We start from the raw sequence: 14,542 nt of genomic DNA on the forward strand, positions 1-14,542 counted from the left end.
GTATGTAATGCCAGAGAAACTGAGGCAAGATAAAGATTAGAGAGTATTTAATAATTTATTTAAAAATATATTTAAAATATTTACTGGAACCAAATGGATCCATGGTTTGGCCCCAGGCTGAATGAGACTATTGTCTCCAAGAATCCAGCAAACAATGTGACTTTTCAATGACATATATACACGTGGCTCAGCTACAGGGAGTATACTGAGGCAGGGGCGGAGTCAGGGTGCTGAGAGCAGGAATGGATCTCTGACAGGGTGGGGTGATCCACCAGAGAGGGGGATGACTTAATAAGGAGAGGCACCCTGGAGATGGGGAAAGGCATCTTGATAAGAGAGTATCCAATGTTCTGATAGCTTGGGATAGGGAGAGGCATTCTGATATTCTAAAACATAAGATCTTTTATCCTTATCAAATATTCTGATTAAGAGGGAGGGGTGATTTATCAGGATTGAGCAGAACAATTATAAACTGAGGCAGAACAATGAGGGAAACTGAGGCAGAGCAATTTAGGCAAACTGAGTCAGGACAATAAAAGAGAACTGTGGCATAAGTAAGGTAAATTTATTCCAATAGAAGTGTAAGATTCCCTGGAATGACAATGGAACAATTCAAAGAATTTCCTGAATTATTCAAAATGGGATTAATTGAAAATATTTTTTAAAAATGAAGTTATTTGAGCTCTTAAGAAATAAAGCATTGATAGAAGGGATGTAGAAAAAAATGAGACATTAATACATTGTTGGTGGAATTGTAAAGGGATTCACCCACTCTATAGAGCAATTTGAAACTATGCCCAAAAGAGCTAGAAAGCCAGCTCTGTATCCCAAAAGAGATAAAAACCAAAAAGCAAAAGGACCTATATATTTTAAAAAAATATTTATAGCACCTCTTTTCTGGGGGCAAAGAATTGGAAATTGAGGGGGTGCCCATCAATTGGGGAATGGCTGAATAAATTGTGGCATGTCATTTTGATAGAATACTATTGAGCTTTAAGAAATGATAAGCATCCTGCTCTCAGAAAAGCTTGGAAAGACTTCAGGGAGTTGATACTGAGGGAAATGTAACTGTGTACAAAATAACAGCAATCTTGAAAAATGACCAGCTATGAATGACATAACTATTCTCAGCAATCAATGATCCAAGACAAATCTGAAGAACTTATAGTGAAAAAAATGCTATCTGTTCCCAGAGAAACAACTAAGGATGTCTGAAAGCAAATGTAACCATATTGTTTTTTACTTTATTTTTCTTAAAGGCTTTTTATTTGTTTGTTTGTTTTGGGTTTTGTTCTTTTGTTTATTGTTGTTGTCTTTGCTTTTCTTTTTGGTCTATGTTTTCTTTTACAACATGACCATTATATGTATACTACATATACATACTACATGACCATTATATGTATACATATAGACTACATATGTATAACCTATTGAATTGTTTACATTCTAAGTGAGAGGGTGTGGGGAAAAAATTAGGGAAAGAATATTTAAAGTTTTAAAAATGAATGGTAAAATTTGTGATTACAAGTAATTGGAAGAAATTAAAATATTAAATAAAACAAATGCAAAAGGAATAAAACATTGCCTATCAAAAACTTAATTTGGGGGGGGGGATCTCCCTAACAATAGATTTTTTAAATAAAAAAATTAAAAGCTAAAATTTAGATGCAGAAAGGGAAAAAAAAAAACTTGTTTTTTAAAGTCCCCATGAAAGCAAAAAAACAAAAATGCAAACAAAACATTTAATTGCTTACTAATATTAAACATTATGATGTGTTCATTATATGAACATATGAATTATATGAATACAAAATCAAAGACATTCCTTATCCTAATTCTTGTTGTATAGCCATTTAGCCAGTCTGTCACGGCCAGCTCTTCACGACACTATTGAGTATAGCATTGCAGGCACTTCTATACTCCACTGCCTCTTGAAGTGTCTCCAAATTCATTTTCATTTTTTCCATGATACTTTCTATGAATCCCATCCTCTGCTGTCCCGGTCTCCTTTCATTTTCAACATCAGGGTCTTTCCCACTGAGTCCCATCTTTTTCATTAGCTGAGGAGTAGAGAATAAAGTAAAAAAGGGCCAGAGAATATCTGAAATAGTAGACCTTAAGTGGTAATCATCAATCAGGGCAGCAGTACAAGTCAAAATTTCCGAGAAGAAAGGATTAAATTTTCTAAGGCAATGTCTCCAATCTTGGAAGCAAAGGATGATATGCTCAACATGATATCTAGAATGTAGCAGGTCACTGGAAATAAAACCCACATCTGGACAGAGAACTCTGATACCTTCCTCTCAATTAGATAACCTTAATCAGTCTATAGCTGGTGTTATTTTGTAAAATGACAAAATTTTCCTTCTGTCAATGGGAAGGAAGAGGGTGCAGAAAATCTCAAAAGTGAGAATAGAACACATTTAGAAAGGAAGTATTACAACAGTATTGGAAGAAATTTGTAGAGATAATGATGACCAGCTGACACAGCAGCCAGAACAATTACCATGACAACCACTACCCACTATTGAAAGTTTACACCATGCAGAAGCTGATTAAGGAAAGAATCCGACTATTAAAGAAGAATAATCATGAAGTTTATCCTCCCATGTTCTCTTGCCCCTTATCGCCTCCCTCTGGGGAAAAGTGAGTTCCTGTTTTAAAATTCATCTCTATTTCTATAAAATTTATATTTTACACTGCTGTTCACCTATAAACCAGTGTTAAGATAGAAATTGGTAAACTAAGGATGCTTCTAGATTGTTTATATTTTAATTGTTCAAAGGAAGTAGTTGAGGGCAGATGGAGGAATATGTCAAGACTACTCACTACAAACCTGTCCCCTAAATACCATGAGCCTATGATCCACGATTTGAGGAAAATAGTCTTTGATAGAAAATGTCAAGAAAAATAAAATATGTTTTAGTTATTTGGCATTGTTTTAGAAAAGCTAGTTACAGCATGATGATGGGAGAACATACTCAATAATAATGATAATAACAATAATGATAGCTAGCATTATATAATATCTACTATGTGCCAGACACTGTTACACATTTTACAAATATCTTACCCTATCTTCCCAATTAAGGTATACATTATTACTATGCCCATTTTACTGTTGAACTGAGTCAAATACAAGTCATCTGCTCAAGGTCACATAGCTATTAAGTGTCTGAAATTGAAACTGAATTTGTCTTCCTAACTCCAAGTGGAGTATTCTGTTTACTCAACTACCTAGCTGCCCAATAGTATATAGAGGACATACTATATACTATATGCTATACATATACTATATACTATAGTATATGAAGGAAGGTGAAAATATAATTAACTCTATTTGTTCATAACAAATATACTTTTAAAAAACACCCAGAAAATTAGAGAAGTAATAGAAACAATTATTGCTTCAACTAGTAGTAAAATGCAAAATAAATCAACAAAAATAATTAACATTCTTACATAGCACTGGATAGTTACGTGATTCAGTGGATAGAATGCCAGTGGGCCTGGAATCAAAAAGATGGAAGTCCAAATCTGGATTTAGATTTTAGCTGCATGACTGAGCATTTAACACTGTTTGCTTCAATTATCTCATTTGTAAAATGAACTGGAGAGAGAAATGGCAAAAAAAATCCAGTATTTTTGTCAAGAAAACCTCAAATGGAGCCACAAAGACTCAGACACAACTACCACAACTGAAAAACAGAACATAGCATTAAAGAAAATCAGGAAGAAGCAATAATAAACATGGATAACTACAAAGTATGTGAAATACCTAAATATTCATCTAACAAGACACAAATAAGAGTTTACAGAAATAAAAGGAAAAAGCAAGTATTGTCTATATTTGGATTGTATCAATATAATAAGATTGTCAAAGATACCACCAAAAGTATTTTACAACTTTAGCATCAGAGTAATAAATTGCCAGAGAGATATGTGATCAGTCTACCCAATTACTAGTGCAATAGATATTTGACAAATGTTTATTTACTGATTCATTGATTGATAGAATCAGACTAATAATAAAATTCTTTTGTTTAAAGGATCAAGAATCTCAAGAAAATCATTTGGAAAAATAAAAGGGATGCAAGAACTGACCTCAACAACACTTTTCTCTTGTCACTATTTTCTGTGACATTTTAGACCTTTAGCTTTTCTACATGAATTATGTTATTAGTCTTATTTATCAATGAATAAATAAAAAAAAATTTATAAAATACTATACAACATGAAGTATACTGGGTCAAATATAGGATTAGTTATTTAGATACTACACACACATATACACATTCACACTATATATATATATATATATATATATATATATATATAAAATATGTATGTATATATTATACATGTTATATATAATGCACACACATATATATGCATGTATGCTTGAAAATGTATAGAATTGATGCATTATAGATGTTTTTTGTCTTTATGTCATATGCATGTTATTTCTTGCCATGGTCCATAAGGACTTCTATCACACAGGGTAGAGAAATAAGCAAAAAGATTTGATGTAGAGACCTTATCTGACAATGCACATAGTATTCTGTTCTAGTAGTTCCTAAACTTTCTTTGTCATAAAAATAAAGTATGTTTCATTATTCGAGTAACTTTACTGGTATTTCCATTACTCAGAATTTGGCTTTCTCTTAATATTTGCATTTGCCCTTCTATAATCATAGTGTATTTTTTTTCTTGGTTCAGATTAGCATATTTGATTGAAAACTATTTTGGCATGTATTTGAAAAAAATAAAAAGTACAAAAAAGAATTGTTGTAAAGGTTAAAAGAGATCTGTAGTAACAAAAAAAAATATGTATTTGATATCAGCTTATGTGAATCTTCCCATGTTTCTCAGATTTTTTTCTTATTTGGCATTTTTATTGTACAATAATATTCCACTACATTGTTTCATCATATCATGTTTAAGTATTTCTTGACTGATGGACATTCACTTTGTTTCTAGACTTTTGACAGAACAAAAAATGCTGCAATTAATATTTTGTGATATAATTGTCCTTTGTTTCTGCCTTTTACTTCCTTGCAAAAAGTCCTCAACAGTTACATTGCTAAATAAAATGATGTGGTTTCATCACATTTCTGAAATAGTTCCAAGTTCAAATTAAGAATTGTTAGGCTGACTCATAGCTCACCTAACAGTGCAATGATGTAACTGTCTTCTCCAAATTCCTCCAATATTAACTTTTCCCATCTTATCCCTATCTGCCTTCCCTCAATCTTGGCCAATTTGTAGTTTATATATTTCTTGGCGTGGAGGAATGATCAGGACTAAAAAAGCAATGAAACTGCTAGTGAAGATGAAGGTGATGATATATTAGCATATGACAGAGGGAATGTAGAGCCACTCCAAGGAAAACTTACTTTGTTTTCATTTTCTCAGGCAAGAAGAATGTTCTCTAGACTAGAATGGGCTAACAAAAATGATTAATAGGCACTTGATGCCCAGGATAAATGAGGTCACTGAAAAATGATGATGAAAGATGCTGCTGTCTTCCTAGTAAGAGGGACAAAGGATTTCCAAATTATCATATTTATATTGTCAAATCACTTCACCTGGATGAACTACAACTAAAGGTATTGAAAGAACTAGACAATGTGTTTGTTGGAATACATCATGGATCATGTGAAAGATCATAGTGAATTGGGGAGGCACTACAGGACTAGAAAAAGACAGAAAACCAAATTTTGAAAAATGGAAATGAGTGCTGGCAAATTTATCTTCTATTTCAAGCTAAACTCTAGGATGTGTTATTCAAGGAATTATTCATATGTATGACTTACCTCAAGAACTAGCCATGCTAAATTAAATTCATTTCCTTTTTTTAAAAGTGTTACTAGCCAAAGGGAATACTAGAACTACAGTTTTGCTAGTTTTTTAAATAAAGCATTTCACAAAGTTTTTAATGCTATTTTCATTAAAAAGATCAAAAGTTGTTAAATAGAAAAAAGCATGATCAAATGGGTTCAAAACTGGGAGGACAGCCAAATGGAAAAAATAGTCATTAATTGGTGATGTGGTGGAGCTTGGGGCTAGGAATCAGGACATCTCATCTGCCAGAATTCAAATCCAGCCTCAGGCACTTACTAAACCTGTGACCCAGGGGAAGTCACTTAATCCTGTTTGCCTCAATTCCACATTTGTAAAATAAACTGGAGAAAAAAATGACAAAACAGCATTTTTACCAAAAAAAATCCAAATGGGATCTATAGAGTTGAGCATGATTGAAAGCACAACCAGATCAATAGCAAAATGGCAAAAGATCTCTTATGAAGAGTACTAGGAACTTGTTCTTGGACATGTTTTCTGTTTAACAATTTAAATCAATAACTTGGAAAAACACATAGCTTGCCTACTTATCAAATTTGCAGATGACAAAGCTGAGAAGAATTAATAGAAGATTTGATAAGAATTAATATAAAGTCTCATGCTAGGTTCAAACACCAAATTCACCAGTAAAAGACTGAGATGGTATGCCTATTCACTCAATTTATCAACATATAAATAATAAATTCAAATTTAACAATAACAATAAAAATTTACTATTTTACCAAACTATAAACTCAATCTGATTTCAAGATTGTGATTTGAAATGAAAGCTAATTAAATAAGAAAGATAATCACTTACATTGGGATGAAAAGACATTATGATATAGTGGCTAGTGGCCTGATAATCAGGATGACCTGAAATCTAGATAGTCCTGCATTGAGTGAGAATTACCCATATAGCAATGATCATTTCACTTAACATTTTGATATCCTGCTATATAGATAAGTTGCTTAACATCATTATTAGAGTAAAGTGAACACTGGCTTCCACCAGAGGAATCTTTAATACTGATGAAATCACAGATATAGACTAAAACACAAACAAAACCAAAAAACAAAAAAAAAATTTTCTAGGATTAGAGCTTTTAGTCCTATTATACTTGGCCCTAATCAGAAATCCTAATACTGAGTTTAGTTCTATTAGGGGTATATATGGTAAAAGTATTACAGGCTAAATAACATTCATAGGGAGTTAATCAAGATATTAAAGGACCTTAAATTTCATGTCACATAATATCATTTGAAGGAATGTATGATCATTCTGAGAAAGAGAAAACTAAAGGTCATAATAGTTGTGCTCAAATATTTGAAATGGAAGGAGGAATATATTTATTTTCTTAATTCTCAGACAGTAGCTACAAAATAGAAAATTTAGACCTATCAGGAAAAAAAAAGCCAAACCTATAGGATTTGGAGCTGTTGAAAAGTAGAATGGACAGCCAAAGGAGTCAGTAGACTCCCTTGTATCAAAGGTCTTTGTATAAAAATTATATGAATGCCCATTGTGTTTAATGTATGTAAACAGAATGCTTGTTCAGCTCCAAGGTAGAATAAGTGGCCTCCAAAACAACTTCCAACTCTTGAGACTTTGTGAGATTTATTCATTGTGATTTTCTTTTGGACCAGATGAAATTACACTTATATAGGCAATATTAGTGAGATAACTACTTCTTATCAATGAAGATTGGTACTTGTTATGCAGTCTGTGCTTTCAAAAAGTGATCTAAGAATGCTTAGAAAAAATTCATATACTCAAGACCACAAGAAGTCAAGTGTGCAAAGTCAACTCAATGTATTACTCTGCTTTTTATAATTAAATGTATTGCTTCTTTTTCTGGTAGAAAAATCATATTTAATTCAAATTATCAAAACAATTCAAAACAGAAATGGATGTAGTGTTAAATTCTATTTCTTTTTGCATAATTAGTCCTAATATAATTTATCAGGCTAAGTGTTATAGCACTTTTTTAAAACTTTCATCTTTCTAATATTTTTGAAATGAGAATGTAAGGATTCTGGAACCCTTACAATGTCTCACTCCATCATGTTAGCTATTCCCCTATATCTTTTGTGTTTTATCAAGATTAACCAGTATTACTACATACTTTATAGTTCAAAAGAAAATAAATGATCTATAAAACAGCTTGGATTATAGGATTACATATTCAAAGCTAAAAAGGATCTTAGACATCACTAAGTCCAAACCCCTCTATTTTGTAAATTAGAAACTAAGAATAAAAGAGGTTATGACATGACCAAAGTTATGCTCTGGTTAAGTGTTTGAGGCACAGTTCAAACTCAAATCTTCCTAACTTGTGGTCTAGCACTTTCTTTATCACCTAGCATCTATAAAAATCCTTTCTTCATCAAGTCAAAATGATTAAGCCATTAACTATGTTCACTTGTCATTGAGAAACAGACTTGTTCATTTATCTGAGAATGTTTCAATGAAAATTTGCTTAAGTAAAATAATTTAAGGCTAAATAATGTGAGTAAAGAGTCCGCCACAAGCAATACATTGTAGTAGCATAAAATATATATGATTTGAGTATAATTTGTCTTTCACATAACATCTGTTGGGTCTTATGTATCTGAAAGCATATGATCTACATACTTATTCAGGACGATTTACACACTATTGCCATCTGAGCTGTTAGAGTAAGTCAGGATAGAAAGCCTTGAATTGCATATTTCTTCCTCAAACTTTATATTTCAAACTTCCACAGATAATTATACACCTGTAACAAAGTCATCAAATTATCATTTTAAAATATTAATATGTGCATAGAACTGTTTTGTTTCTTTCATACTAGAATAAGAGCTTTTCTTTTTCTAAGATGTCTATTTACAATTCTGTAAAGAGAACAACTTAATTCATAAAACTGAAATTTCTCAGATATAGAAGACTGGTTTATTTTTTGCATTACAAATCCCTTATCTAATATATATCTGAGAAGGCTGTTCTAATCAACTGCCAACTCCTTTCAATTATGCTTTTACTAGAATGGTCTAGGATCTGTTAGAGAGCTTTTTCATGGCATTCCAGACAAACATGGCAGGTCACCTTCCACTGATTTATTATTTTATCAGGAATTAAAATCATTACCATGGAAGAGTGCTTGCCAGGTTATCTTGATAAATCTAATTTTAACTTAGCCAGTGGCTATTACCTGGCTGATTCTTAATGTTCTAACTTCTCTTTATTCTTCACTTGATTTCTTTCTTTTCCACTTAGTACTTTAGGTTAGAGACCATTACTTTTATTTACCCTACACTCCCTATTAATTCTATCTTATTATTTATTCAATTGTGCATTTGAAGTAAGCTTCCTTGATTTTTTTGAAATCCAAAGAGGAATAGAAAATGTTGAAATATACCATAGAGGATATATACACTGTTATACGTATATATACTATAAATACATAGCTTTCTATATAATTTTATAGTATTTTTCCATCCAGGCTATTTTTAATTTTTATACATATCTATTTTTGTTTCTTTAGTTTAGTTTTTGTGTCTCATTGACCTTATAATCTTTTTGAAGGATATCTAGCCAAATTCTAGTGAAATCCTAAGAATCCCCTACACTCAACCATATGGGAAACTCACCAGTGGTGATTGAGAATAAGCATATATCTTCTTTTTAAAGGTATTTTTTCCCACTTCCATAAATGTTATTCCGTTCTCAAATATAGTTCTCTGTTAACAGATTATGCATTTCATATAAAAAAATAGGAGACATAACATTCAGATAATGGAAATCATGCTCCAAAAATAACATAGATATCCACTTAGTAGACCAAAAATCATGGAAGACTGGAAGACTTTGGAAAGAAAAGAGGGGAGGTACACAAAGAAAAGACCTGGTACTAACACTGAAAGAGAAATGACACAGAAAAAAGATACTATTATTCTAATCTTTTTATACTTTGTTTCTAACTGAACATTCTACAACCCAAGCTACACATTCTTCTTGTACTTTCTCATATATAACTTTCTTTTTCTTTTCTCCATGTCTTCAAAGTGGTTGTTCTTCATTCTTAAGATGTTCTACCTTCTCATTTTCACCTCTTAGAATCCTTGTTTTCCTCGAAGTTTCAAGTGAAGTCCCACTTTTTTTTCTAGAAGCCTTTTCTAGCTCTCCTTAATATCAGAGCCATCTTCCAAGACAAATTCAAAATATATACATCTATGTGAGTGTGTGTCTCTATGTGGATATATATGTTTATATATATATATATATATATATATATATATATATATATACATACATACATACATACATATATATAGGGGAGTTTTTGTATTTGTTTTTATATATATTTGCTTATTTGATTATATATATTTTTCATATATATACATACATAAACATATGCATATATATGTGATTCCATATGCATATGTATGTGCATGTATATATGTAAATATATATAAATATACATTATTGTAATGTATATGTGTATATCTGTATACTTGTTTTTATGGGGTACAGGGTATGTTTATGGAAAACTGGCACTTTGGGTATGAGAGGTGCTGAGCCATTTTCAGGGCTGTTTTCACCTTTGGTGTTCACTTGATTAATCTAACTTTCCTCTGTGGCTCTAAGAAGCTATAACATGCACAGTGGCTACAACCCAGGAAAACTCTTTTGACAGATGGGCTACAATAATTTGGGAATAAACCCTTAGGTCATTTAAGGGGCATGCCTACCTGAAGCATGTAAAGACTTCTCCCAGTGAAATGGTTAGATGAGAACAGTTTGTTGCAAATGCTATGAAAGCAGCTAAAGCAGAGACTAAAGAGTGTTCTTAAGGCTTGCTTAGACATGACAGATGTCAAAGTCATGCACTGCATCCTGAACAAGTCATCTTGACTTTGTCTTGCCAGTGGAAATCAATCACTCTGGGAGAGAAAATGAAGTCTATGACTTTGTATAATTGCCTCACTTAAATCCAATTTAGGTGTGCAACAAAAGACATAACCCATACCATTTTACCATTTTTATCTATCTCAGAGTTCTGTGGTGATAGACAAGTGTCAAAACAGTAATATATTCTAGTGAATATTCTAGGAGCTGTAGTCACCACCCTAACCAGGGATGACTTAAGCCACAAGGGCTTCTCACTGCAGCAGTGAAATTTGACAGTCCCATGGATATCTGAACAGTCCTTTGTGAAAGGACCACATTTAGCCTCCCAGCATGAGGAAGTCATTAGAAAAGGCACCCTAAAAATTGTCCACTTCCAGGGTTCCCATTCTGTGGTCAAAACATAAAAATAGGACCAAAAAAATGCAAAAATAACTGTACTCACCATGAAATTGTGGAATTTGTACATGCTTGTGGACACACAAAATTCAGTAGACCTGAAAGATGAACTGTTCTTATTGGGAGAAAGCTCAGCATGTACTCCTATCAAATAGCAGCTTTGGGTGAAAGAAGGCTGACAAATGAAGGCCAGCTTACCGAATCAAGGAAATATGTATTTTTCTGGAATGGTCACAGTAAAGAGGTAAGTTTTGTAAGGTTGTAGGTTTTGTAAAGTTTTGTAGATTGACCAAGCAAATCAACAATTCCTTTGCTTCCCAAAAGGAGTGACCACAAGTTCTTGATAATGCAGTTTGCCACTTGTGGGAAAATGACATGCTATTACCATCAGTGCACATGCTCCCATCATGACAAATCCTTTTGAGATTAAAGAAAAAACTTTATGAAATCCTGGAGATCCTCATTATCAATGTGCCTAAAAAAGACAAGCTTATAATTCTGGGTAATTTTAATGAAAGAGTAGGCACAAACTACTAGACATGGAAGAATGGAGTCAGAAATACCAAGAACAATAGCCACTTACTTCTGAAGACTTATGCATCTCACGACTTTTTCACCATCAACACTGTCTTCCATTTACCTAAATGCAAAATAAAACAAACCCAAAACAAATCCCTACTTTGATGTATCCTCACAGAAAACATTGGTATTTAATAGAATATGTTATTGTGCAGAGAAGAGATAAGCAGGATGTAAGAGTGACTAAGGAAATGTGTGGTGCAGAATGCTGTACTGATTGTAGACTTATCTTCTCAAAGTTAAATATTCACATTCAACAAAAACAGCCTCCCCAAGGCAAGACAATTAGCAGAAGATTTAATGTCAACAGATTGGAGTACTTCTCCCAACAAAAAAAGTTTGTTGGAGAGAAAGCTGAGCTAATATACTGTTGGCAATAGTGGAACAGAAAAGGAGTGGGCAGCTTTTAGAAATTTGTTGTACAATACTGCATTTACTCATCTGAGTCAGAACATTCACAAATATCAATATTATTTTGAAGAAAAGTCTGGGAAAATTCAGAAGCTGCTAAACAAAAAAATGAGAACTTCACAGGATTTACCAAAAGGATAGTTCAACTATCTTTAAGAAGAAAGTTTAACAAGTGCAAGGGTTGCTTAGAAAGCTGCAGGTCTTTTTGCTTAGTAAGAAGGAGTAAGAAGGAGGAAATTTTCAGTTTTATGATGATAATAAAAATCTGAAACACATTTATGGTGCCTTGAAGGATATTTATGTACTAAAGATCAATGGTACATCTCAACAACTCAATATTGAAGAAGCCACACTGATTAATGTTAATCCTAGAGAAAAAGAGTTCTCAACAGACCATCATCAACCAATGCTGAAGTCACTGACCACAACCCTCTAGCTGAAATTCCAATTGAAGTTTTAAAAACCTTTTGACTCCTCTTAAGTGGCAAGTGCCTGATGCTGATTCTGTTCTATTTGAGATTTACAAAACAAGTGATCATACAAAAGCTGACTGAAATTTTCCAGTTATTCCCCAGGAGATCAAGAATGCCTCCTCTGTCCATCTCTATAAAGGTAAAGGAAATCTTGTTCTGTGACAATTACAGTGGAGGAAAGAGAGGAGGAATTCTTTCTTAGTCACTGCTGTCAAGATTCTTGCCAGAGTACTCCTTAAAAAGGTTGATTTACTAGATAGCCAGAATGGTTTCAGAAAGTCCCAAAGAATGATCAATATGGTATTTGCTGACTAGACAGCTCCAGGAGAAATGCCAGTAACAGAATAGAGATAGGTACACAGTGTTTATTGATTTGATACTATCAGTTATGAGGACTTCAGGAAAATTATATAAAATTTGGTTGCTTGAAAAAAATTAATCAGTGTTGAATGCCAATTTCATGATGGCATGCTTGCCCAGGTTTTGGATAATGGATAATGCTCTTATACTTTACCAGTCACCAGTGGCGTAAAGCACAGAATTATGTTTGGATGCATGTTTTTTAACATGATGTTTTCAGCAATGTTGACAGAAACTTTCATTGAAGATGAAAATGATATCAAGATCAACTATCACACTAATAGTAAAGTGCATGCTTTAAAAAGTCTACAAGCCAATACTAGAGTAGAGGGAAAGCAGATTCATCACTTTTGTTCACAGACGATTGCACAGTCAGTGCAAATCAATGGAAGCTGAGATGGAACAAAGTATGGATTGATTCTCTGGGATTTGTGCTAATTTTGACCAACACACATACAAAAAAAGTTTTTCCATCAGCCAGCACCATACTACCCATAAGTGGAACCATCATTTACAGCAAATAAAGAGATTTTGAATAGTGTGGATAAGTTCATTTACCTTGGAACTTTACTTTCCAAGGATGATGAAGTGAATACATGCATGCCAGAGTTGGCTCAATGGTAAGAGGTTCCAAAAAAAAGCATGGGAGAAGAGATTTTTAGACTACCAAACTGAAGGTTTACAGAGCCATTATGCTAACCTCATTATTGTATGCTTATGAAGCCTGGACAGTATGCTAGTGCCATGCCAGGAAACTGAATCATTTCCATTTGAACTGTCTTAGGAAAATTTTGAAGATCACCTAGTAGGATAAGGTACAAGACAACAAGGTCATTTCTTTAGCTGAATTGCCAAGCATTCAAATTCTATTCATTCAGGGACAAATCAAAGGATGAAAATAGGGAAGATTATTTCCTATTATTTTGATATATCAAACACAAATCTGATGTTCTAATATCAATTATTTCATTGTTTTATATGTCTGTATATATAAAATACATGTATGAATATGCATATATACATGTCTTATGTATATATACATATATGTGAATATAGTTTTATGGCATCATAAAGTAAAGCCTAGATAAATATGTAAATGCTGGGACATGATTTTGTTTTAGGGAAAACCTTATGAAATGTTACTAAATTTCCTTCACAAAAATAAAACAAGGCTTTTTTCATTTTTCTAGTAATAATTTTTTTTAGCACATAACTCAAAACACTCCTCTCCTGCACAAATCAAGGGATTTAACATTTTTTCCATCACACTATGTTGGAGGCCCAGTGCTTTAAAAAATAGGAGTATATGTTTAAAAATTCAATTTCAATTCAATTCAACAAACATATATAAGCATCTATAGAGCACTGTTAGGAATTGTGAGAAATACTGTTTAATGACAACATGGTCTACTCTCACAAAATTTAGAGGCTAAGTGAACTGAAATATTGTCCAAATGAAATAAATTTACATGTCCAAAAGTGAAGTAGGTTAGGTAAAACATAGAAATTAGGTGCTCCTCCCATATGATCCAATATTGTTTAGGGATAATATGAAACGTAGCACTGTTTTTCTTTCTCACAAGCACAAAGT

Source organism: Sarcophilus harrisii, chromosome 6 (genome assembly GCF_902635505.1).
Source record: "Sarcophilus harrisii chromosome 6, mSarHar1.11, whole genome shotgun sequence".
Lineage (NCBI taxonomy): Eukaryota > Metazoa > Chordata > Mammalia > Dasyuromorphia > Dasyuridae > Sarcophilus > Sarcophilus harrisii.